At 44.3% G+C, this 24,311-nt stretch overlaps 1 protein-coding gene and 1 long non-coding RNA gene across 4 annotated transcripts in view; one reads left to right on the top strand and one right to left on the bottom strand.

The window, feature by feature from the left end:
- LRRN1 (leucine rich repeat neuronal 1) overlaps positions 1-23,847 on the bottom strand; it is a 35,324-nt gene extending 11,477 nt beyond the window's left edge. The window contains exon 1 of one of the 3 annotated variants that reach the window (XM_077325233.1): positions 23,417-23,847. The gene's annotated coding sequence lies outside the window, so the exon portion shown is untranslated. Of the gene's footprint in view, positions 1-21,001; positions 21,021-22,714; positions 22,735-23,416 lie in introns of those variants that run through there. The other 2 variants (XM_077325234.1, XM_077325235.1) reach the window with 2 other exon arrangements.
- Positions 12,626-22,707, top strand: LOC143831788 (uncharacterized). The gene is made up of 3 exons (XR_013228968.1): positions 12,626-12,820; positions 19,488-19,525; positions 21,345-22,707. It is a non-coding gene; the product is annotated as an uncharacterized LOC143831788 (long non-coding RNA).
- Positions 23,848-24,311: the final 464 nt, after the last annotated feature.

Below are 24,311 nucleotides of genomic sequence, written 5' to 3'. Positions count from 1 at the left end.
CAACATGATCATATATGGTCATGCCATCCAATAAATGTTTAACAAACTTTAAAAAATATATTACAATTAATTAACTCCCACCCACTCAGGAAACCCTTCCAGGGCCATCAAAAAAACCCAGGGTTTCATGAAACCCTGGGTGAGAAAGCCTGATTTAGAGTCTCTAAGCTCTACACCATAGAACTGCACAAAAAATGGTGAGAAGCAATTCTTCCATCGTGAAGTAGCTGAGGTTTCCCTGTGGAAAAGAATGGAGCTTTCCTTAAAAAGAGTTGGAAGGTATATGCAAAAAACAAAGGATAGAAACTTTTAATGCTTCTGTACATGATCCACTACAAACTACATTAGGAGTTGGTACAGACATAGTTTTTGAAAAATTATCCTGGACACAATTGCTTGGCAAATTAGAATATGAGCTCTGTCGCATTTTAAGGCAGCATATTTTGATCCAAGTGAAATGGATTGAGATTCCCATTTCCTACTGTTTGGTAACATGGTAAGTATTTCTTTCCTTTCTTCACTATTTCAAATGGCATAGTTGTGCTCTCTGATTCAGAAGTATGGTCTGCTTTGCTTTACACACAGTCACTTGTGGCAACAGATTCTAAAACAGGCAGTTTTCTGACCTCCAGTAAGCATTGCTTGTCAGCCTATCAATACAGCTGGCAGACTGACACAAGAAACATAGCTGGGCTACATGGTTCAATTGTTATTATTAAAAACTGAAATATTTTCCAACACAATGGTACTCACTGTTGCACAACAATCTAAAAGAGGTCACATTAATAAAAGCATATAAAACGCACCAATCTACAATAGAGAACCAATCTACAATACAGTTAACACAACAACTCGTCTCATATCCAGATGTATCACTGTTCCATTAACAGCTAGTCATCTTTTGGCATGCCTACTGATCTGACTGGCAAGATCTCAGACAAAGAAAGGTCTTTCCCAACATCTGCTATTCAAGATGGGACTGAATCTGGGACACAGCTTGGAAAAAATACCATCCATCAACAAGTCATGATCTGTACTTAGTTGAGCTGAATATTTTGTCTTAATCCTATATAAAAACAAGACCGACTCTCGCTGGCAAAAAAATAAAATAAAAATAAAATAGGGGTAAGCCCAAAACATTGTCCAGGACATGATTCCTAAACATTAGTCTAGCCACTAAGAAGGCTGTTGCCTAAGTCTTTATAGATCCTATGTATTCATTTGGTCAAAAGTGCTACTTCCTCAGAGGACAGCAGTGGACAGAGAACTTAGTGTAATAATTCAAAGGAGATATACCAAAGCATGGGGGAATAATGCAGTTCGTATGCTTGGTTTCATTGGGATTCTCTCACTTGCATTTATTGGGTGTTCCCCCAATATCTTTCAAAGGATTTCCCAGCCAGGAAATCCTAGCTCCTTGAACTGTGACAAACAGTACCAGGGAAATCCCTTAGCTTGAATGCAAGGTTGTAAAATAAAAATTAATGATGCACTTTCCAAGTGTGCATTTATTAAATTAGCATATTAATGACAAAGGCTATTGGAAGAACATAAACCTTGTGATAAATACACATATAAACACTTCATTGGCTTTTATAGCCTTGACTCTTCAACAGTAATATTATAGATGTTGAAGGACATGGACATTTTTATTTGGACAAATCTGATGTCTTTCTTAAAGTATTCACTGCTGCCTTACAATGATCAGTTCATTCACTATGATGATTGTATATTAAATACATGGCAAATAAATACATGGCAAATAACCCATTCCTTTATCATTGTATTAATTAACATTGCTTATGCTATTCGCATCAATCTACTGAACAAGCACCTCACAGGGCAAACTACAAACTTGCAATTGATTTTTTAATTTATTTTATGTATCAAATTGATGTATCTTTTCCCAATATATAAGCCACATGCAACTTTAATGAGCTATGTTCCTTTAATCACTAACACCCCCCCCCAAAGTAAACAAACCAAAAGGGAGTTCCAAAATCAGCAAACAGCAGCCTCCTTTAAAAGAGCCAGCACAGTGTTTCTCAACCAGTGTTTCACAGCTTTTTCAACCAGGGTTCTGTGAAATTTTGGGAGTTTCTTGACAGCCCTGGAAGGGCTTCCTGAATGGGTGGGGTTTAATTTTTTTTATATGTTTTTAAATTTATTAAACATTTATTGGGTGACATGACCATATATGGTCATGTTGTCCTGCTCCCCCCCCCCCTCTCCAAATGGCTAGTAATGGACCTGGAGGGAGTGGGAAAGGAAGGGGCCCTGGGTAGACATGTACACAGCTATGCTTCCCAACTATATTCTGCAAGATCGCGTTACTTCTGGGGTTTCTTGAAACCTGGCAAATGTTTCAGGGGGTTCTCAATGGTAAAAAGTTGAGAAAGGCAAGAACACTTTACTAGGATCTGAGAGACTCAGATTCAAATCCTCACTCTGCCATGGAAGTACGCTGAGCAACTTCGGGCCAATTACTCTCTCTCAGCCTAACAGACCTCACAGGGTTGTTGTGAGGATGAGATGAAGAGAACACCTTCCTCATTTCCTTTTTTATGCAATCACTGAAAAGAGGCCTTTGGTACAATTTGGAGTTACTCACGTTACTTTGTTCACTGCACTGATCCGTTTCCTACATTTTGGCTTCCTTGTATAAGAGTAAATATCTCAAGAATGTATTCCCCTAATGACAGCATTTTATGATATCCCTCATCCATTCTATTATTCCATCCTATTATCCCGCTGCTTATTGGGTCAAAACATAGATGAATATTTATAAGAACAATTTTGGTAAACAAAAAAAAATGCCTTTGATTTATTGATCAGAAAATGTAACACCAGTTCCTGAAGTAACCTTGCAACAGTGTGGCTGGATCCTGTCTAGATGCCAGTTCCCTCCAGAGTCTCAACCTACCAATTTTCATTAATCTGAAAGTAACTATGAACTATAGTCAAGTTGGCAAAAGATCAACTTTAATTTTAGTTTGATTGGCTGATATGAAATGCAAATATGTATACACCTGCCTACCCATCTCCTTCCTTTACAAAAGGTCCACATATTTGCCACAGATAATTTGCTAATAATTAAATATTTTCCTATAAGGAAGACACAGCTACTTTTGACCTTATACAACTGTAGCTTCTTTACAATAGCACAGAAATCTTTTGGCAAATCTCAACAACGTTGCCAGCATTGAAGTTTGAACATCATTTAAAAACTGCAATTGGGCAGTGCAGAACTATGCGCACTTGAGAGGGGTACAAGTCCATAACAAGGAGAGAAGGGAAATAGACAGAACTGCAGTAAGAAGCATTGGTGACTTAACAATGTCTCTGCATACTGAACTCTGCATCTTGATTGACTAATCTAGTTACTAAAACACTCACGTTTCAGAAAATGTGCATTTCTATTTTCCATCACATTGGCATGCAGGAAAACACATTTGTCCTTTATGACATGGAGGACTATACCCCTAGTACATGCATAAAAGAAATGTGACAAGGCAATATCCATGTCATACTAATGTGAGGTGCAGCTTGTACAGCAGGGATGGAAAGATCAGGGATGTTTAACAGATGCTGTTGTGTAGAAATGTATAAACATTTTTCTAATCCTGTTCCAGAATTGTGCTAATGCTATTAAACCGCCCCGAGCCTTCAGGGGAGGGTGGTATATAAATATAAATATAAATAAATAAAATATAAATCTGTAACTACATGTTAACTACAGTTTTAAAGGTGGGTCTCTAAGAACACAGGGATCAGGGGATGATTTGCCTTTTATTATAGCCTACCTTTCCCTTCAAAAAATGGCTCCACGACAGCTTACATATGTGGTTACACTTAGGCATGACAACAGAACAACAGTCCAAAAGGGGGTCATCGCAACAAAATAACCACATTCCCAAACCTAGCAAAACTATGTAAATTACACCCGCACATTCCAAAAGACTCTGAAACAGAGAAGCCAACAGAAGCCTTCTTAACTTCTTCTGGTAACCTATTTCAATAGATGACTGAAAATCTCACAACCAGGCTGATGATTGCCCAAGCCTATGAAGTGGTGGAGGGCAACCAGCACCCCCTGCCCAAGGAGGAGAATTTCACACTCCAAGTTTTTATTTTCTACAGCTGCTCCAAACAGTAACGTCATCATGCCCAATTTGTCAATTGGGTTTGTCAATAAACAATGTATGTTCTCCTCAGTTCTGGATGGTTTCAAGAACAAAAACCAGACTGGCAATGATTCCTTCATTCTGGCCAAAAATGATGTGAAATGCACACCAAGAATACAAGGGAAAGATGGTACACAATATTTTACCATATACTGATTAAAACTTGGCACAGCTACTATGGGGCACAGAAAAGCTGCTTCTGGGGCTGAATACAACCCGTAGGGTACCAGCTGTCCTTGGAAGGAAGGAATAACATGCTGTCCCTCACTTGGACCGTTTATGCACTGGGAACTTCACTCCGCCAGCTTCCATGCAGGAACACAAATCGGGGGTGGATGAGGTGCACCAGGCCAAATGCTCCCCCATGTGGGTGCAGGAAGAGGTTGGGCAATCTGCCACGACTAATACTCCAGCCTGCAGCCTGGCATGAAACCTCCAGTGCATAAATGGTCTTGCTGCCTTCATGGGATATTTCTTAATTCACCATTTTAACAGAAATACTTTTGGCAACAATGGGAAGAAAGGTATGGATGAAGGATACAAATAACTTTCTCCTGGAATGTATTATAAACTATTCATAAGGGCACCCCCTTTTGTTTGTTGTTGTGGGAGAGACTAACTATAACTGAAGAGACAGAGAGTTCTTTTGTTTGGGCACTATTTTTCCCTAAGTAACAGTAAGGTGAAACACTTCTGATTCATCTTTCTTCCAAGAAAGGTCAAGCTTTGTACATTTAAGGAGCAATCCTGTTTCGTTTTCACAAGGCTTTGAGGTAGACACTGCTGAGAGAAACAGCACAGTTAGCATTTCAGCTCAGGCCTCCATGGCTCACATTATGCTAGGCACTATGCTATACTGGCATGCACTTCAATGCACTTTGTAATGATCAGACTATGAGATGAAGGGCTGTCTTTATTTAAAGTTTAGCAGTAAATGGGAAGAATTCACAGAACAGATATTCCTGCCTTCCTCTTCCCTCTGCAGTCCCTCATGCCTCCTAAAAGATACTCCAGATGAATCCCCTAGGAACAAAGAAGTCCGCTGCATTAGAGGCTACTCTGAGGAGAAATCTAGTCATCCCCTCCCCTCTTGTACAAATAAGCAGGAGTTCACACAAAATTGGGGTACTGATTTGATTGATCTTTCCTGTATAATTTAAGGGCTCCTGCAACAGGGAGCAAATGCTCTGTAAAGCACCATCAGAGCAACCATGTAATGCCACTTCCTTGGCAAACTCAGAAATAATTGCAGTGGCATGATAATCTAGTAAGATTCATCTGAAACTGTCTGGTAAAAACAAAGTTTCAGGTTAATCCTACCACATCCTGTCAATGCAGTGCTGTTACTTTGGGTTCTCCCCACAAGTGACTTCACATGGTCACTTTGACAGCACACCCGTTTCTCTACCCCTCCTCTCCTCCAAGGTGGATTTAAATATCTGCAGATGAGCCTGTCCTGAAAATTAGATCTATTGATTTACAGAAGTATTAAGATCTATTGAAGTATAGTAGCATTTGTTTCAGAGAAAAATTTCTTCAGGCTGATTTTATTTATTATTATTAATATATTATTATTATTAAATTTATTTCCTGCCACTACCGAGACTGGCTCATGGCAGGTTACAAAGTCCAATAAAAACTCATTAAGACCCCCATTAAAAGACATAAAAATCACAAAACATGGCGGAATCCCCACCATCACCCATCCCCACTACTGGAGGGGTGAGGAAGGAGGTCAAAAAAGTCGGTCTACTGCTCACACCCGGGGGGGGGGGGTGTCGATCTTCCTTGACGACCCCAGCCTCAACCATAGACCTGGTGGAAGACCTTCATTTTGCAGGCCCTGCGGAATGCCGGAAGCTCCTGCAGGGCCTGCAGCTCACCCGGGAGCTCATTCCAGGTCGGGGCCAGGGAGGCTAGGCACGCTTCCCTGGGGCCGGGAATGACCAATAGGTTTTCACCCGCAGAGCGAAAGGCCCTGCAGGGGGGGCATCGGGCAGTAGGCAGTCCCCTCAGGTATGTGGGTCCCAACCCACGTAAGGCCTTAAAAGGTTAACCTTAACCTTAAAAGGTTAAAACCAAAACCTTGAGCCAGTCCCGGACAGGAACTGGCAACCAACGCAGCTGCCTCAGCAAAGGCTGGATTATAAACTGAGAAATACTAAAAGGAAGAAGTATGAACATCTCTTGTCAATTACTGCTTCTCCATATCCAGTCACCCTGCTTTATGACTTTCTCCCCAAAACCATCAACACATTTGACAGTTTCTGCACTCTGCCCCGGCTCTCATGCAGGTGCACAAATCCAGGGTGAAAGAGGTACACCAGGCAAAATGCTTCCCCAAGCAGGAGCAGAAAGAGGTGGGGCAACCGGCTCAAACTCCAGCCTGCAGCCTAGTGCGAAGCCTCCGGTGTGGAAACAGTCCTTGAAATGGTTGCATCTTAAGCTCCACAGGAAAGGAACTGCTTTAGTGTAGGTTCATGTCTTACAAAGCACAGGTATTCAGCTGAATGCAGCTATGCTTACAAACTCTCATGGTTTATTCAAGTGAGGCAAAAACCCTAGAGAGGAAGAGTTTTGGGTAATGAGACATTCATTATTACACCCTCTTGGAAGACTCCATTTTTATCCTGAATATCACATCCCTGAGCCAGTGTGATACAGTGATCAAATTAGAATCTGCGAAACTGAGGTTCAAATCTTCAGCACTATCATGGAAGCTTGCTAGAAGACTTCGGACCAGACTCACACACACACTCTGCCTAACTTACCTCAAAAGGTTTGTGTGAAGATAAAATTTGTTCTTTTACAGAAGTAGCTGACAACACCAGGCTGCTCAGAATAGAATGCATACTATTAACCAGTCAGAGCAGTCTGTATATCTACACTCAAAGGGATAATGATGATCATGATGATGATGATAAAGGGAATAATGAATATATATGAAGAAGCAAGATTGTAGCAATAAATTCCTTGAATCTGAAATACCTTATATATTTATGGCTCTCTGTGAATTTGGGAGCCCTGATATCAAATTATAAGCTCTTTCCACCAATACTGTTTTGATATGTGATATCCTGTGTTCCCTACAGTCTCTAAAAGGGAGATATCTGTAGATATAGGGTGCAGTGGAAAAACTTTAATTATAGGACAGCAGTTCCCATTCTTTTGGTATAATAACCCACAAACCCAAATTTACTTGGTATGGTGAGTTCCAGGGTTAGCCCAATGCTCTTTGGCTCCCTGAGTAAACTAACTCTTTGGCCCTATCCAGTATAGCAGGGGTCCCCAACCCCCGGTCTGCGGCCCGGTACCGGGCTGCAAAGGCCATTGTACCGGGCCGCCAGCGGCCGCGCCTGCCTCCCCCCCTGCAGCGAGAGGGGGGGAAAGAGGCCGGCATGACAGCCGGCGCGGCAGCAGGCACGCCAGCGACGCTAATGCGCACACGCGGAACTGCCACGCATGCGCGTTTGCGCCCCCTGGTGGCCAAAATGCGCATGCGCGGCAACTCTGCACATGCGTGTTAGTGCCACCTGGTGGCCAAAACGTGCATGCGCGGCAGTTCCGTGCATGCACGTTTTTGAGCAACTGCGGCAGCCGGGCCGCTGGCTCTCCCCCACCACCGGAGGTGGTCCCCGACCAGATGAAGGTTGGGGACCGCTGCAGTATAGTATTCAGTTTTCTACAGTGGCTAACCAGATGTGTTTTGAGAAACCAACCAACAGCTGCGCCCACTTTGAACCCCAAGTCACTAATGTTCTGACATACACAGTCTTTGCATATGGAGGTTGCATTCCAGTCTCTGACCACCCTTTTTCCACTACTCCCTCTATCTCCCCAGTGGCACATTTTACTTGGTCAACATATTAATTAAAAAAAATACTAACTACTGTATGACATGGAAGACAATATTTCCAGGGTCAGATTTTTGGTTCCCAAACTACAAGAGAGAGCAATTAAAAGGATAAGGACGGCCTACAACCCACTTTGAGGCTTCATGATAGACTTTTTGGGTCTGACTGCTCTAGAACATCAGAGCTCCAAATGGGCCAAGTTTAAAACCTTCTGGCTTCATGACCATATTATAGTGCATTCTGATAGTTTTAGAGGGTTGCTACAACAGTCTGCAGTAGAACGGCTATATTCAACTCCAGAAGCACCTGAGAGACCAACAAGATTTTGGGATTATGCATTTTTGAGAGCCAAAGCTCCCTTTGGCAGACACAAAAGCCCCCTTTGTCAGAATAGAGCTTTCTGTTCACAAGCCCCAGAGAAGGGAAAGAGGAAAATTATCTGCCCCATTAACTCCTTCTTTGCTTGAGTTCTTCCACAGGACCCAACTCATGCCGTATAAAGAACAGATTCCTTAGGAAACTTTCAAAACCAATTTAAAAATTATAGTCTGTGACCATTTTTATTTCAGCAAAGCATACATTTGCCACAGAAGTTCAAAGGTTCATGTGACACTGGGACTACTTCAGCTACAGAAACAAATACATTCCTTGGCACAGGATTTACTCCGCTTCCCTCAAAAAAAAAAATCCACCCTAATTTTTGATCCAGAAGTATCTGTCAGTTTTTATGAATGATTCTTTTTTTACACCACTGTGCATAAACAAGAAGTTATAATTTTATACTAGTAACACAGTGGCAAAAGACACACTTTCAAACTGAACAGAGTTCCTGTCCAGTACTGCCGGTTTAAAGGATCGCAGGAAGACAAGGGGGCAGTGAGGATGGAAGAAATCCTTTCGCCTCAGATCAGAGACCTGGAGTGATCCAAAAGGGCTGCTGCCACTCAGCTAATAGTAGTGGCGTAGACATACAGTTTGCTTTACACAGTATGGCAGGACCGTATGTCCTTACTCTAAGCATGCCCCTCGATTTGCTGTTTCCTCAGTTCTCAGTAGCTGAGAAGCACTCAAGTTGAATCAGAGGCCTTTGTATAAAAAGAGGACAGTAACCTGCATTCCCCTACTTACAAGTTTTGTCAGTCGGGTGGCCATTCCAGCTGTCTAATTTGAGAAGCGGGGTTTTTTTTTAAAAAGACCCCAAATCATTATCTGTATGTTATTAAAGAGAACTGCTTAAATTTGTGCTAGTAGCAAACAGGAAAATATAATACTGTACTGCCATAAAATCTTGACTGCTGGCAATCTAGTGAACGGGCTTATACAACAAAGGAATAAGCCAAACAAACAAGAAGGAAATAAAACAGACTGCTTCCCTAGAGCAACTTTATGTTACCATCTTCTGAGGCACCCAAGTTCTAGGAGATTTTTGCAAGTCCTGTAACAAGTGTTTGGTCCACAATGCTTTCCCACTTCAGGTGCAAAATGGAAGCCATTAATAACACAACTGTAATTTATTTTAGTGGCTTCAGGATAGGGTTGCAAACCTCAAGGGGGAAGTTGCCAGTTGCCTCCTGGCCACTGCTGGTGGATGGGGAGTATGGCTGCCAGATGCAGGTTGGGAAACAACTGGAGATTTGGGGATGGAGCCTGGAAAGGATAGGGACCTCAGTGGGTACAATGCCACAGAGCAGGGGTGAGCAAATTGTGGCCCTCCAGTTGTCCACGGATTACAACTCCCATGACCTTTCAGGAGCTCATGCGAATTCTAGCCTATGGACAGCTGGAGGACCACAATTTGCCCACCCCTGCCATAAAGTCCACTCTCCAAAGCAACCATTTTCTCTAGGGGAAACTGACCTCTGGAGGCTGGCATCCCTGTGGGGTTCTAAAGAGCTCCCAAAATTACAACTGATCTCCAGAATGTATCCACACCCCAAATGAAAATACCTACTTTGGAAGATGGACTCTATGGTATTATACCCCACCAAGATCCCTCTTCAATCTTTCCCTTCCCATGCTCTACCTCCTAATCTCTAGGGATCTCACAACCTGGAGCCTGCAATTCTACTTTTACATTTAATTCTGATACTATTTCACATTCTCCCCCCACCCCATACTACCTATAGTACTGGGATTGTAATGAGTAATGATAAACTACTAGAAATTGGACTGCTTCAGGCTTTAGGTCTGAACTTTGAAGGCTCATTCTCAAACTCACTGAGAGGTTCACATCCAGGGCCTGAAGGCAGTAGGTTGAAATCTCGGGGCTGTCAGTCATCTAACACAGCCATCCATACACAAACCATAGTTTCCTTTGAAGAAATTCATACACGCTTGCTTGGGTGTGTACATAAACTGGAGATGGTAGGCAACAATCTTCCATTAACAGCTCTATCACATTAATGCACAGTTAATCTTTACTGAGTGATAAATAATCTTGCCCTTCAAAGGGCATCCTTTGCCCATTCATGACTGGATGTTTGTAATCACAAATAACACATGTTACAATTCCTAGTATATTGTAAGTCCTGCTATTCAACACAACATCAAAAAGTCATATACCAATAACCTCACTATGGAACTGTCAATTCTACATGAGAAAGAAGTTAGAATCATAATCTTCTAATACATTCCAGACCAATCACTAAACATTATAAATTTGAACTTGCGTGCAGCCAACTCACTCCCTACCTGATTGGCCCTCCCTTGTGGTATGCCACCAATAGGGAGAAAGCACTCTGCCAATGAGGGCCAATCAAGTCAAATTGTATGCAGACAGCCAGGAAAAGCCTCTACCCCAGGAATGTTTACTCACAAGTGAAAGCCAATCAGTTGAAATTGCCAATGAGGGCCAATCAGATCCCACTTCTGTGGTTTCTCAAAGCCTGAAGAATATTTCAGGTGGTTCTCAGTGGTAAAAGAAAGTTGAGAAAAGCTGACATAGAGGCATTAATTGAGAACCCAGCTGTAAATTCTTTGCCAACCAATGTTTTCATGTTTTATTATAACATGCAACTGTTTTTGATTTACTCTCATACTGAACTGAGATGAAGAACGTACTGACAAAGGTTTTCAGTTCTTTTGCTATCAATTAAATATTTTCATTAAAGGAAGAAACTGACAAGTTTATGAATTATTTAATTTTTATTGTTATTAGGATTATTGCCACCCAGCATTTTCTTTGTTTTCCTCTTGAAGGTTAGAATCCCTGCATCTCCATGGGATCCAGAGCTAGGGCTTTTCTCCAGAAGGAATGATCTCTGTTGTCTCGAAAGGACCTGCAACTCCAGCAAATCCCCAGGTCCCAACCTCTTCCACACTGCAACCACTATGCCACAGAGTTCCCCTCCTCCCAAGCAAGCCCTTTCATCTCCAGAAGCCTGGAGATGAGGTGTCATTGTAGAGTCCCCCCCTCCAAAACAGACATTTTCCCCTGGGGAGCTGGTCTCTATAGTCCAATTCCAGCATATTTCCAGGCCGCAGCTGGAGGCTGGTGACCCCTGGGTCAGGAATGTTCCTTGAGGTTTGGAGGTGGGGCCTCAAGAGTCCAAGGGTAGGCTTTTGCCATGTAGCCAGCCCCCAGGAAGGCCACAGTGCAGATGTGCATCCTAGCACCCATTGTATTCCTGGGTACCATGGGCTTTGCCTCTAGTCTTTAAACCGCCCGTGGCGCCACGGGCGCCACGGACTAAATAATTCGTTAAGGGGCCTTAAGGTGGGCTTTGTCCGTGATGAGGAAGGGTCCAGATTGGACCCTTCCTCACGACAGACAATCGGAGGGACCAATCGGCAGGCGCGAAGCGCCTGCCGATTGGTCCCTCCGATTCCCAGCCCCAGCAACTGCGAGCCGCGCGCAGCGCGGCTCGCAGTTGCTCCCGGCCTGACGTGGCGAGAGGCGCGAAGCGCCTCTCGCCGCGTCAGGCCGCAGCCCCAGGGAGCCCCCGGTAGTCGCGCAAAGCGCGGCTGCCGGGGGTTCCCTGCCTGGCGGCCTGACGCGGTGAGAGGCACTTCGCGCCTCTCGCCGCGTCAGGCCGCCGCTCAAGGGAGCCCCCGGCAGTCGCGCGAAGCTTTGTCCGTGGGCTTTGTCCGTGATGAGGAAGGGTCCAGATTGGACCCTTCCTCACGACAGACAATCGGAGGGACCAATCGGCAGGCGCGAAGCGCCTGCCGATTGGTCCCTCCGATTCCCAGCCCCAGCAACTGCGAGCCGCGCGCAGCGCGGCTCGCAGTTGCTCCCGGCCTGACGTGGCGAGAGGCGCAAAGCGCCTCTCGCCGCGTCAGGCCGCAGCCCCAGGGAGCCCCCGGTAGTCGCGCAAAGCGCGGCTGCCGGGGGTTCCCTGCCTGGCGGCCTGACGCGGTGAGAGGCACTTCGCGCCTCTCGCCGCGTCAGGCCGCCGCCCAAGGGAGCCCCCGGCAGTCGCGCGAAGCGCGGCTGCCGGGGGCTCCCTGCCTGGCGGCCTGGCGCGGCGAGAGGCGCGAAGTGCCTCTCGCCGCGCCAGGCCGCCGCCGCCGCGAGAACGCCGCAGCCGCAACTCCCAGCGCGACTGAAGGATCAAGGCCTGCCCACTATCACAGAACGCCGCAGCCGCGACGCCGCAGCCGCGACGCCCAGCGCGACTCCGCTTTCTCCCCGCTGCTGGCCGAGGAGCCGGACCTGCGCTGGCTGGCCTGGGTGCTTCGCCAGAGGCGAGAGAGCGCCGCACACGCCAAGAGAACGCCGCCGCCACCGCTAAACAAGCCGCCGACGATCAAGCCAGCCACCGCTGAACCACCTACGCCACAGTAAGTACCTAGCGCCCGCTGCATTTAGCTGCAGCGGGCTTGATTACTAGTAGTAAATATTTTAGCTTATCTCATTTGCACTTTATGCTGCACTATGTGCTGCAATGCAATCCTATAGAGAATTATTCCTATCTGAAACATTATTAACATGACGTTTATTTTTAAAGACTTTTTTTTGTAACAGAGTACAAGATTGTACTGGGTGAATAAGCTATCCTGAATGTCAGTACAAGGAAACCCATGCTTAGTTCTAATATATCTATACATGAAACTCAAGGCAAGTATACACTGAATTCACTGGAGGTCTCCTATTCAAGTACTGATGACTAGACACCTGCTTAGCTTCAGCAAAGATCCTTTGTTATATGTCTTCCAACCACTCCTGGAACTCACTCTTCAAAGGACTATCTCTATACTTTCCTTGGCAGGTTACTAATCCAGTCACTCTCGATAATTTTCAGACATATAAAGCAGTAAAGACTTTCCATACATAAATTGGAACTACATTAGAACTGCAAAATATTTAAACACCATGGCAATCCATTGTAGGTGTGATGCAGTACAATCCTAAACACATGTAACACTCAAACAGGTTTCCTATTTCTAGGATTCAGAAACCAGACATCCATGACAGAAAGGCCTATGCAAATAAACCTAACATACTATGCATTAGCTTACAATGTCTAAAAAGAGAAAATCTGGATTAGAGGAAGTCTAAAGTTGGGGGGGGGGGTTGGCTCATGCTTTTTACCACACTGCAAAATCTTTAAAAACTGTTCATGCTGGAAGGGACCTGAAGTATACCTAACCTCTGACAAGACTGATTCCTCTACAAAGGTAATGAAAACAGATATTGTCATTCTGGATAAGGCAAGGACCCCTGGTCCTCCATTGTTGGGAAGCTTCCAGACAAGGTGTGAGGAAGGAGAGAAGCCTTCCTCAGTGTTTGGTATTCAAAAGAGCTTACACTGCCTTTTGAACAGCGAATGAACAAATGAAGCTTCCTTATTCTGGCCCATTAAACTCAATGTTGTCTAATTCAGTAGAGCAGACAGTAACTAACACCTCAGCTAAGGATCCTTCTTATACCCCAGTGCTACTGAGATCCAGTTCTCTGGAAATGGTGTGGGTTGTTAATCGGACCTTATTAGTGAATTGAGCTATCATGGCTAATAGTTACTGGCAGACCTGTCACATCAATCTGTCCCATTCCTTTCAAATATTATCTAATCTGGATTTCCACTGCCTTATCTTGTAACAGTTCACTCAATCTAGAAAGCGTCAGAGAAAAGAAGATGGACCAGGCAGTCTGAACATGCTGACAAGCCCATGTTTTACAACACCATCAATTTCAGAGTTACCTCCTTCCATGCTCTATGACTTAAATGAACAGATCTGTTCATGAAGTACTTCAGAGGACAAAACTCTACTTAAGCAGGCACTGTTAATGTTCCACCCCCCACCCATGCTAGGGTCTGATGGAAGTTTAGGTCAACCAGTTATGCATTTTCAACATGCCATATCAGTTTCATGTTCAGAATCTCTGTTAACATCATTAGTCCATCTTCCACCCCTATTAATTCACCTGAAATTATTATAAAGTTCATTCAGCTGTGACAAAGAGAATACAAGACTTAATAGCATGAAGAACAGACGTCCGCTGGATGATTTCACATTTTTAAAGAAGTCAAAGTTAATTCTTTTGATTCTCTTAATAGCTTTTCACAATCTCAAACAACTAATTCTTCCTGAAACACAGGAATACTTATTAACATTGTGATACAATGACAGCATTTCATAGCGTGGCTGAGTGACTTTTCAACCAAATCACTCAATTTCTATTTTTTAGTAAGTTTAATTGCAGGAAGAGAAGCAATTAAATGTGTTTTCCCCCATCAGTTACATAGAATTCTTGCATTTACTTTTCCTTACTGGCACATTTGTTAATTATTTGATAAACATATACCTCACAGCCCTGAACCTAAACAGGGCGGTGGCATTTTAATCAATTTATAAAATACAATAAAACTCATTAAGAATACAAGAGCATCTTATCATAAAAATCAGATAAAAATAAATGAAGCTAACCAGCCAGATCTAGCAGTCACAATATAGCCGTCATTATTTAATAACATAACAGAGGGAAAACACACACATTATCTCCCACTCTCTCCATCTCTCTCCATCCCTCTCTCCTGGAAAAAAGGAACATTTTCACATGGCACCCAAGAAATTCTTAACTATTGGCCACTGCAACTTCTACAGGAAGAAAGTTTCATAGATGGGATGGCACTAGGGCTGCCAGCTCTACATCAGAAAATTCCAAGAGATTTTGGGGGTGCAGCCTGGAGAGAGTGGGGTTTGAGGTAATACGAGGGACTTCAGCAGGGTACAATAGATATAGAAGTTGTTGAGAGGCACCTGGCTGCACCCCAGGCTGGATGGTGTGCACCTGAGAGCGCTCAAAGAACTTTCTGAAGAGCTTGTGCAACCTTTCTCCATAATTTTTATGAACTCTTGGAGGACTGGAGATGCGCCAGAATAATGGAGGACAGTGAATGTTATCCCAATCTTCAAAAAAGTAAGAAGAGATGACTCAAGAAACTACAGATCAGGAAGTCTGACCTCAGTTGCAGGGGAGATAATGGAGCAAATTTTAAAGGGGGTGATCTGCAAACATTTAAAGGACAATTTGTTGATCCAGAGAAGTCAGCATGGCTTTGTGTCCAACTGATCAATCAGGTTTCCTTCTTTGATCGAGTGACAGGCTTACTTGATCATGACAACTCAGTTGATATCATATGCCTATAGTTCAGTAAGGCTTTTGACAAGGCTCCCCATGTTGTTCCAATGAGTAAACTGGAATACTGCAAACTGTATTTTCAGATGGTTAGGTGGATAGGGAGTTGGTTAGAAAACTGCACCCAAAGAGTAGTTATCTATCGTGTTTTATCATGTTGGAGTGAAGTGAATAGTCAGGTGCCACAGGCTCAGTAGAGGGCCTGGTATTTTTCAGTGTTTTTATCCATTATCTGGATGAGGGGATGGAGGGATTACTGATTAAATGCGCAGATGACACCAAACTGGGAAGAGTAGCGATGATAGAGCTCAATGAGCTTTATTTATAAAGAGGAGACTGAAAAGGCACATGATTGCACTCTTTACCTATTTGAAAAGGTTGTCCCTTGGAGAAGAGCAGGGAACAGTTCCTGTTGGCAACAGAGGATAGCACCTGCATTAATGGCTTTAAACTACAGGGAGAATGATACAGCTAGATAGTTGGGGAGGGGAATTCACTGTCATAGTAGTTCAGCAGTGAAATAGGCTGTCTGAAGAGGTGGTGAGCTCCCCCTCACTGGCAGTTTAAGAAGCAACTGGACAGATACTTATCATGGATGTTTGTTGATCCGGCACTGAACAAGGAGTTGTACAAGATGGCCTGTATGGCCCCTTCCAACTCGATGGTTCTATGAATATGAAAAGGTCCATGCTCCAAAGTAACCATTTTCTCCAGGGGGACTGATCTCTATTCTCTGGAGATCAATCGTAATTGTGGAAGATCTCTAGGCCTCACCTGGAAATTGGCAGCCATATATGACACAACAGAAAGTGCCTTCTCCAATGTGGCCACTCACCTGAAGATGGGAGGACCATAGTGAATGGCCTGCCTTGTTGGGTTGACACACAAGACAGAAAGTGATCCTTTAAGTATCCTGCTGCTGCGTAACCCCATTTACATGTTACAATCTGTTTACAGTGTGCACTGATTTTTCTTGATGTATGCTGAACAATTCTCATGTTCCATCCAGCTGCACACACAGCTGGATTTGTGGTTTAACACCCTACATTTATTCAGGTACTGGTCCCCATTTTCATCTCTGAAGTGAATGTGCACTGGGTCCTTTTTACAGACAGGTATATGCACATGCATGCCAGTTGAATATGCATTCACCGTGAACAAGACTCCTAATCAGGGCTTTAAGGATGATAATCAGCAACCTGAATTGGGCTAGGAAATAAATAAGTAATCATAAAGGCTTTTTAAAAACCCACATGAGGTAGCCTTTGTAATTAGATCCATGATAACACCCAGACTGCTGAGTTTTGTATCAACTGAAGTTTCCCAACGGTTTTCAAGAGATGCCCCTCAAAAGGTGCACCACAGTAAGCTTGGCTGCATGCAACTGTAACATGGATAACTGTAGATTCAAAATGGGTAGCTGTGGGTAGCTGTGGATAACTGTGTCCAACTCATGCTTACTAATGCCCAGGGACAGCATCCCAGACTAAACCCAGCAAAGGTGAGATCTGTGGCACCATCTGTAGATCAGAAGCTAGAAATATTCTCAAAATTGTGATTCTGCTCCTTTCCAAGCAACAGGCTGCCTCCATGAACCTTCATTTATGAGGTGAAGCTTCACAGAACTTCATTCAATTAGTTTCATTTCATACCTTTAGCTCCACTTTAGAACAGAGTGATGACCTACAGTTTTAATTAATATTTATTATTGTTATTTATCTAGCATTTTAAGTGTGCAGAGTACATTACAGTTTGGAGTGAAATTCTCCATACAACCCTATTAAAAGGTAGAAAAATCACAGCTTATAATGTGAAATGAGGGTCATAGTGATTTGCCTACACCCACATGCCAAGGCCTTTAAAAAACTGAGATTTCAATGTAGAGTCAAATTCTAAACTGTATCCATTGAACTAAATCTTCTATCAAAGAGCAGAATAATCTCTAATATTTAGCATACAGTCCATCTTGTCTATGATGTAAACTTTCTGTATAGGATGTCTGTATTGATCACTGACCAGATTTGCAAACCTGTGAAACACCCACAAGCTGCAGAAATGCAGCAGATTGCTAGCTGAAGAGCTTAATTAACTGAAGGTTTCTGATTAGCTTTTGTTGAACATTATGGAATCGGATTAAAAGATGTTTATATGTACCCCGCCCCCCCGATAAAAAAACAAAAAAACCCAGCAGGCCACCCTTCACACACTTCCCCCTCTGGCAGACATTTTCTAAGGACAGAACTGAAAAACCCTTTAAGCTTGGAAGGATGAAGTATCACACGTGTATTGTTCATGTAACTATGGTAACCTACAAATGACACCAGTGTTTCTATTTTATACACAAATGAGAGGACAGATGTGAGGACCACATGTCTGCTAAAAAGGCTATTATTTGTGAACTAGGATTGCTTGGTTTTAAAAAAAATTAAAAATCATTTTCGTGAACTGAGGTTCTTTAAAAAGTAGTATATAAAATATAGTGCACTAAGATGAAGGTAGGAATGGGAAAGTTGCATTTAATCTTAAAAATCTCCTTATTACCTCTGGTGAATGAGAAAAGGTTCTTTTCCTTTACACATATATACATAGTCTCATAGATTTCCCAAGGTCCTTTTGTAAAGGTCATGCAGGTTCCACATCGCAACAATGCTGAGATCCTAACCACATCCTCCTTGATCCATTCAAGAAGAATCAGCTCCCCAACAAAGCATGATATCCAAACAGGGATCCCAGGCCTGCCACCATGGAGGCCTCTATCCAGCAACCACCGCTGCCTGCTGCCACAATAGGCAGCAGGAGAAAAATAAGTGGGAAAGTCAACATCATGTGTGTTGCTACATCACTTTTGGTGAAAACCTGGAAATCCCGTTTGGTGGCTTTAGGAATTGCCAGAATCTTTACAGTTCTGTCATCCCCGAGATTTCGGTAATTCTCGGAGCCAGCCCACAGCACTTCTGGACTTTCTCCAGAAATGACATAGTGGTGCACAAGACATCACTATTCTTCCATACCTCCCACCCATCTCCAGGCACAGCCTTCCAACTCTATAACCAAAGGAGACATTATAAATGTAAACTCAGTTTAAGCATATGGCTAAGAAGTACTTCTCATTTGCCAATGTCCAAAAGAATTTAATACACACTCTTAAACTTCTTAGTATCTAGAGCAGACTCCAGCTCAGTCATAGAAAATTAAGCCCAGATTAAGCTCATCAGGACTGGAACTCATAACCCTTATCTTATGATAAAGTGGGACTCAAAATTCCCTATGTAGCAGAGGTAGTAGAGCTGTTTCTTTAAAAAAAATCTATGATCCAACCTATCTCTAATCATGCTAAAATTAGACTGAATGTAAACTTTTACCACTAATCAATACATTCCAGCAAATGTAAAAGTTTCCCCCAGATTGAGCTGCAGCTACACAAGCTTTATTGTTTTTGAAAACTTATACCTTGTATAAAACTTCGTTGGTCTTAAAAATGCCCCTGGACTCAAACTTTGTTTTTATGCTTCAGACGAACACAGCTACCCACCTGAATCTAATATTGCTCTGGTAATTGTTGATCCAGTCAATTAGTATTAATTCCTCAGAAGTTTGCACAGCTCTAGTTAACACTTTCTAACAATGTAATATAAGAGACCAGGGGAAGAGACAGTTTAGAGTACTTGAAGTAATTAGAATTCAGCCATATATATATTGTTTTAATAAAATGGAATGTCATAATTTGGACCATTACATTTATTCAGCTCAAACACAACTAAAACTCAGCAGCTGAAGTAGCGATTCTGATCCAGCACAAGAACTATCTGAAATTATAACCAGGACAATGAAAATCAGTATGTCTACTTGCCTCTTTTTCTCTCCTAGAGCTGCCTGCTATTGAATCGGGCCATTAATATATCAAGGTCAGTATTGTCTACTGGCAGAAACTCTCCAAGGTTTCAGTCTTTCACATCACCTCCTACCTGATCTTTTTAAAACTGGAACTGCTGAGGATTGAACTTGGGACCTTCTGCATGCCAAGTACCTGATCTAGCACCAAGCTACAGCCCCTCCATGATCTCTGAAGAGCAACTTTCAGCTCTGTACTTATGAAGTAAACCATTATATTGCTGAAATTCCCTGTGTGTAAATATCAGTGTCTCTGCTTTTCACAATGGAAACAAGCATCTTGATGTGATGATTATCTTAATTCTTATATGAACTGCTACTCAGCTGAAGAGCTAACTCTGTATATTAAGGCCAGAAGTTATTTATGGTGTACCAGCTGATGCTATGTGGCATTGGACAACTCCTGGCACCCGTTTGCATAGAAATCTCAGTACAAATCTGGACTGCTGCTCAGGAATCTGAATTTTTTTTTCACCCTTGGAAATATTTGATTTAATGGGGATGAGGCAAACTGTGCAATTAGACTGTGTTAACTGAGGAAGGAATGTAGCTCTTTATTCAGCAGAGTCAGATATCTGTCCATTTGCTCTGATAAAGTTACCCAACTCAACCATTTGCTCTTTCTGCCCTTTTCAACAGAAGTTATAACCTAACATAAAATGTACAGTTGATTCTTGGGGGGGGTGTCAACATGGACTTTAAAAAGTACACTCAATTGAACACCAGTGCGATGATGAGAGAGATTGTACATCCGCTGCATTACAAAAGGGAGATCTATTGGAATGAGCTGATTTAACAAATGCCATTTTAATTATCCTAGGTGAGGACTGGCAAATTAATTCCAAATGCACTGGAGATTCATTCTGCAACAAAGCCTCTCCTTCATAAAAAGAGTAATCTGGCAGACTAGGATCCTAATCTAGATCTCCGTTTACTGGTTCATGGGCAACTGACTCAATCATCATGACATAAAAGGGAATATCTGTATGCACAAGGGACAACCATGTTCCCCACAACCACAGCTAATGTAGCTTTTCAGGTTTTCACAAAATTGAATTGTTATGTGCCAAAACAAGGGACAAAATTTTAAAAAGATTAGCCAATAACCACAGGTGGCCAAAAATGTTAAACGTTTTCTCCAGACAACCAGGCACTCGAAGCTTTACCAAGTAGCTTTGTTTTGTTTAAAACTACAAATGGTATAGTCCTAAGCATAGGTTTAGACATGAGCTGCTGTGTTTTGGATTGTACTGGCAGATATATGTGGACAAGAAGCACAGTACATTTTGTGCTCTGATAACTTTGGTGGAGTTAGTGCCAAGGCTGATACAAAGGACCATCTGGCCAATCAATGTGAGGGACTTCCTTTTCTGCAAAGCTTGCATCTTCCAAATACAGCCCTCTCAAATTTGAACAGTCTGGATATTTTATGTCATTCAACAATTTGAAAACCTTCAAAATCCCAATTGCTAGAGAAATACAAGTGATACCTTGCTTTAAACAGCTTCCAGTTTTAAAAACTGAATAGCTTCGCTTAGCAGCATCTCTCTTCCATAAAGAATAAAAGGATATTCAGCCTTCTACAACTCATCCTGGAGCAACTAGTACACAGATTGGGGGGAGAGATTAATATTACATCGAGATGCTTCTTTCTTCCACCTGTAGATTCTAAATTTTTCATCAATCCTAAATTCTACTCAGCTACCTACCGAGAAGCAAGCAACAAACTAGCACTAAATAACTTGAGAAAACATGTAAAATAGCAGATGAACATCTGTTATATTCCTCCCCTGAACAATGCTGCTACTAACACAATGTCTTCTTTCCCTCTAGCTCTTTCTCTATTATGCCTCCTTCAAGGAATCTTCCCTCCCCTCTTTTTTCTTTTGGTGAATGGGGTCTTTTACTTTTGGCCATGGAACTCAACAAAAGAAGAGGCAACTGGTGCCTGGCATGCAAGGAGGTACATTCAACCATGCTCACGTGCAAGTCCATGCAGCATGCTTTTGTCTGAGGAGGCTTCAAAATGCTGGGAGGCGAAATGCACAGGCTGCTGTCAATCAACCTAAAGCCCCAAAAGAGCAGGAAAAGGGGTTGCTTTGAAGACCTCTGCCTTGTCTTTTTATCTCCCCAGCACTTTGCATGAAACTATATCAGAATGTGCATGTCCAGAGGTGGTGGTACAAGTTAACACATAAGCAACTTCAGACCTTAATACAGCTGGAGAAACTTTAAAAAACGGCACAAATGAAGTTTTAGGCAACTTGAACATGACTGATCATACTGCATCTTCGATTTGGTGTCTGATAGCATGGACTGAAATGGGAGGAATGTAAAGGTGCAGATTTAAATATCAACACTAGAACAATCTATAATGTTGTATCAGAAAAAACTGAAAATTAAACAGTAGTCTTATTTTCATCATTTGGTAAAATATGTCTTTGGGGCATTCTGGAAGCAAATTTGTCATTTTAGGATTTTCACTTGATAACTGGTTGCTGCAAAAAGGTGACAGACAGCAAGCCATATAATTTCCAATCAGAAAGGGGAAACAAAAAAAAAAGCCCCTCACACTGGGCCTTTATGCCACTTTCTTAAGGTCTATTGTTAAACTGAAGACTCCTTGTCTTTTCAAATTCCTTCATGTGAATGGATGAGGCAAGACATCTGCCAGGGTGCGCTCCCATTTGCATGCAAATCAGAGATTTGGGGGGACACACATGCCCCTCGCTGGACAAACGGCACCAGTCTCCTCGCCATCCCCAGGAAGAGGGAAAGCAGAACTTCAGGTCTGTACTTTTCCCCCTCGCATAATTCGATGGCTGTTCAAGGCGAGTCCATCAAACACTCAGAGAAGTACTTAGGCGGCTTTAAAAAAAACTCAAAGTAGCCACCAAGGGGACAAAGAGTCATGGCATCTGAAAACCATTTAACGAGGCTTCTGCGAGCCACGTGTCTTAACCGGACAAAATAATAAAAATTATTTGCAACGCGTGAGATTGTGTAAAATCATCTCCCCGCCCCCTCAACGCCCCCCCCCCCTCTCGGGTCCTATTTTTCAAGAAAAGCAGCTCCTCTGCCTCTCTAGCGGGTCGCCTTAATGCAGCCCGTTAAGTGGGCGCCCCAGCCATCATCGTGTTGGACTGAACTTTCTGTACAGCCCTTCGCAATAGCCCAGCAGGGGATGAACAATGCGGCCGCACCAGCGCTCGTGGCCGCAAGCGGAGCGTTCCCCGGGTTTCGCAGCGAGGCTAAATGGGCTTTCTCGCGAGGCAGCAGGCGGGTTCCAGCTCGGCATCTCCCGGGAGAAAGCGGGACTCGCGGCTGCAGCCGCCGCCCCCTTATCCCCCTCCTGCTCCGAAAGCACGAAGGACTCCGGCTGGCAAACTTTCCCGACTTCGCCTCCTCGGGGTGAACGTCGGCTGGCAGCGGCGGCCGCAATAGCTGCCGTTGGTCTCCCTCGCAGCCGGCCCTTGGAAACCACCACAACTCCGAGGAAGCCCACGGCGGCTCCTCCTCTGGCCCTCAGCGGCGCGCTTAGGCGATGCCGTGACCTTCCTTCCTTCCTCCCTCCCTCCGCGTCGCTTCAGGCAGAGCAAGGGGGCAGCAGCTGCGTCTTTGTTCCCTTCGGCGGGACAAAGGGGGGAAAGGGCGCGCGAGGGCAGGGCTCCCGCCCCCCACGCCAGTCCCGCTCGAAGCTCTCCCAACCGCGACGAAAGAGGGGACGGCCCCGGGGGGAGTCACGGCCGCCTCCGAGCGCGCCTTCCCCGTGTAGCGGCCGCGAAGCTTTCGCAAAAACCACGGCAACCCCGCCGCCGCCTCCCTCCCACCCTCCCTAGCAACTCCCTGGCTTTCTCCAGGTAGCCCGCCTCCCTCCGGCCCGAAGCGAAGGAGAAAGCGCTTACCCAGCGGGGGAGGGCGACGAAGGCACAGCCTCTGCTTGGCCCCATGCAGAAGACCGCCGGAGGGGGGGTGAGACACTCCGTCGACACCCAAGCGCCACAGCAATCCTTGGAGAGGGCGACCGAGGGAGGGGACTTGGAAGAGCAAAAAAAAAACACCCGGGAGTGGGGGGGGGGGAGTGTTAAGATTCAGACTCCGCCAGTTCGACTTTAGCCAGGCTGCCACACTGCGACGGAAGAAACGGTGAGGCTCGCCGAAGCACCCCCTCCCCGCGCCTCCACGGCAAAGCGAGCGCGGCTTTAATTTCCACTTGCGGGTAATGGGTCCCTCCGGGTTGTTTCTTCTTATTATTCTTCTCCCTCCTCCTCCGGCCGCCGCGACATGCCGCCGCCTCCTCCTCCTCGACTCAGCTTTGCACAGCCTGCAGCCGGCGTGCACCTGGTGTAAGCAAAGCGGGTCAGCTGACGGCCTGCCTCGCCATTGGCTGCTCGACGTTGTGTCCCCCCCCCTCCCCGCTTCAATCCACCAGAGACCCAAGCAGGGCACCATCTGTACGGGCTGCTAACAAAGGAAAGCCGGGCTGAGGGGGTTTCGTGGGGCGGCTGGCCTGGCGGGGCTGTGGGAAGAGGGGAGTGTCCCTTTTGGCGCTGGGGCCCGAGCAGCGGGGAAGGGGTCTCTCCTCCTCCTGCTCCTGCTCGTATTTGGTGTTCCAGGCAGACAAAAAGTACCTTCTCGACACAAAGGGAACAAAGCTCTTGTTCGGGAAACAGTGGGACCCAAAAGTCAGCGGGCGGCACAACATGATTTGGTTTCTCATGTGGCAGCTTGTGTGAGGTTTGACATGAGGCACGGTGGAACTGTCCACAAGAGTGTATCTCTCTCCTTTCTCAATGTTGC

This window comes from Paroedura picta, chromosome 3 (assembly GCF_049243985.1).
Source record: "Paroedura picta isolate Pp20150507F chromosome 3, Ppicta_v3.0, whole genome shotgun sequence".
Classification (NCBI taxonomy): Eukaryota; Metazoa; Chordata; class Lepidosauria; order Squamata; family Gekkonidae; genus Paroedura; species Paroedura picta.
Note: the sequence above shows the minus strand (reverse complement) of the source record. Positions and strands in the feature narration are given on the sequence as shown.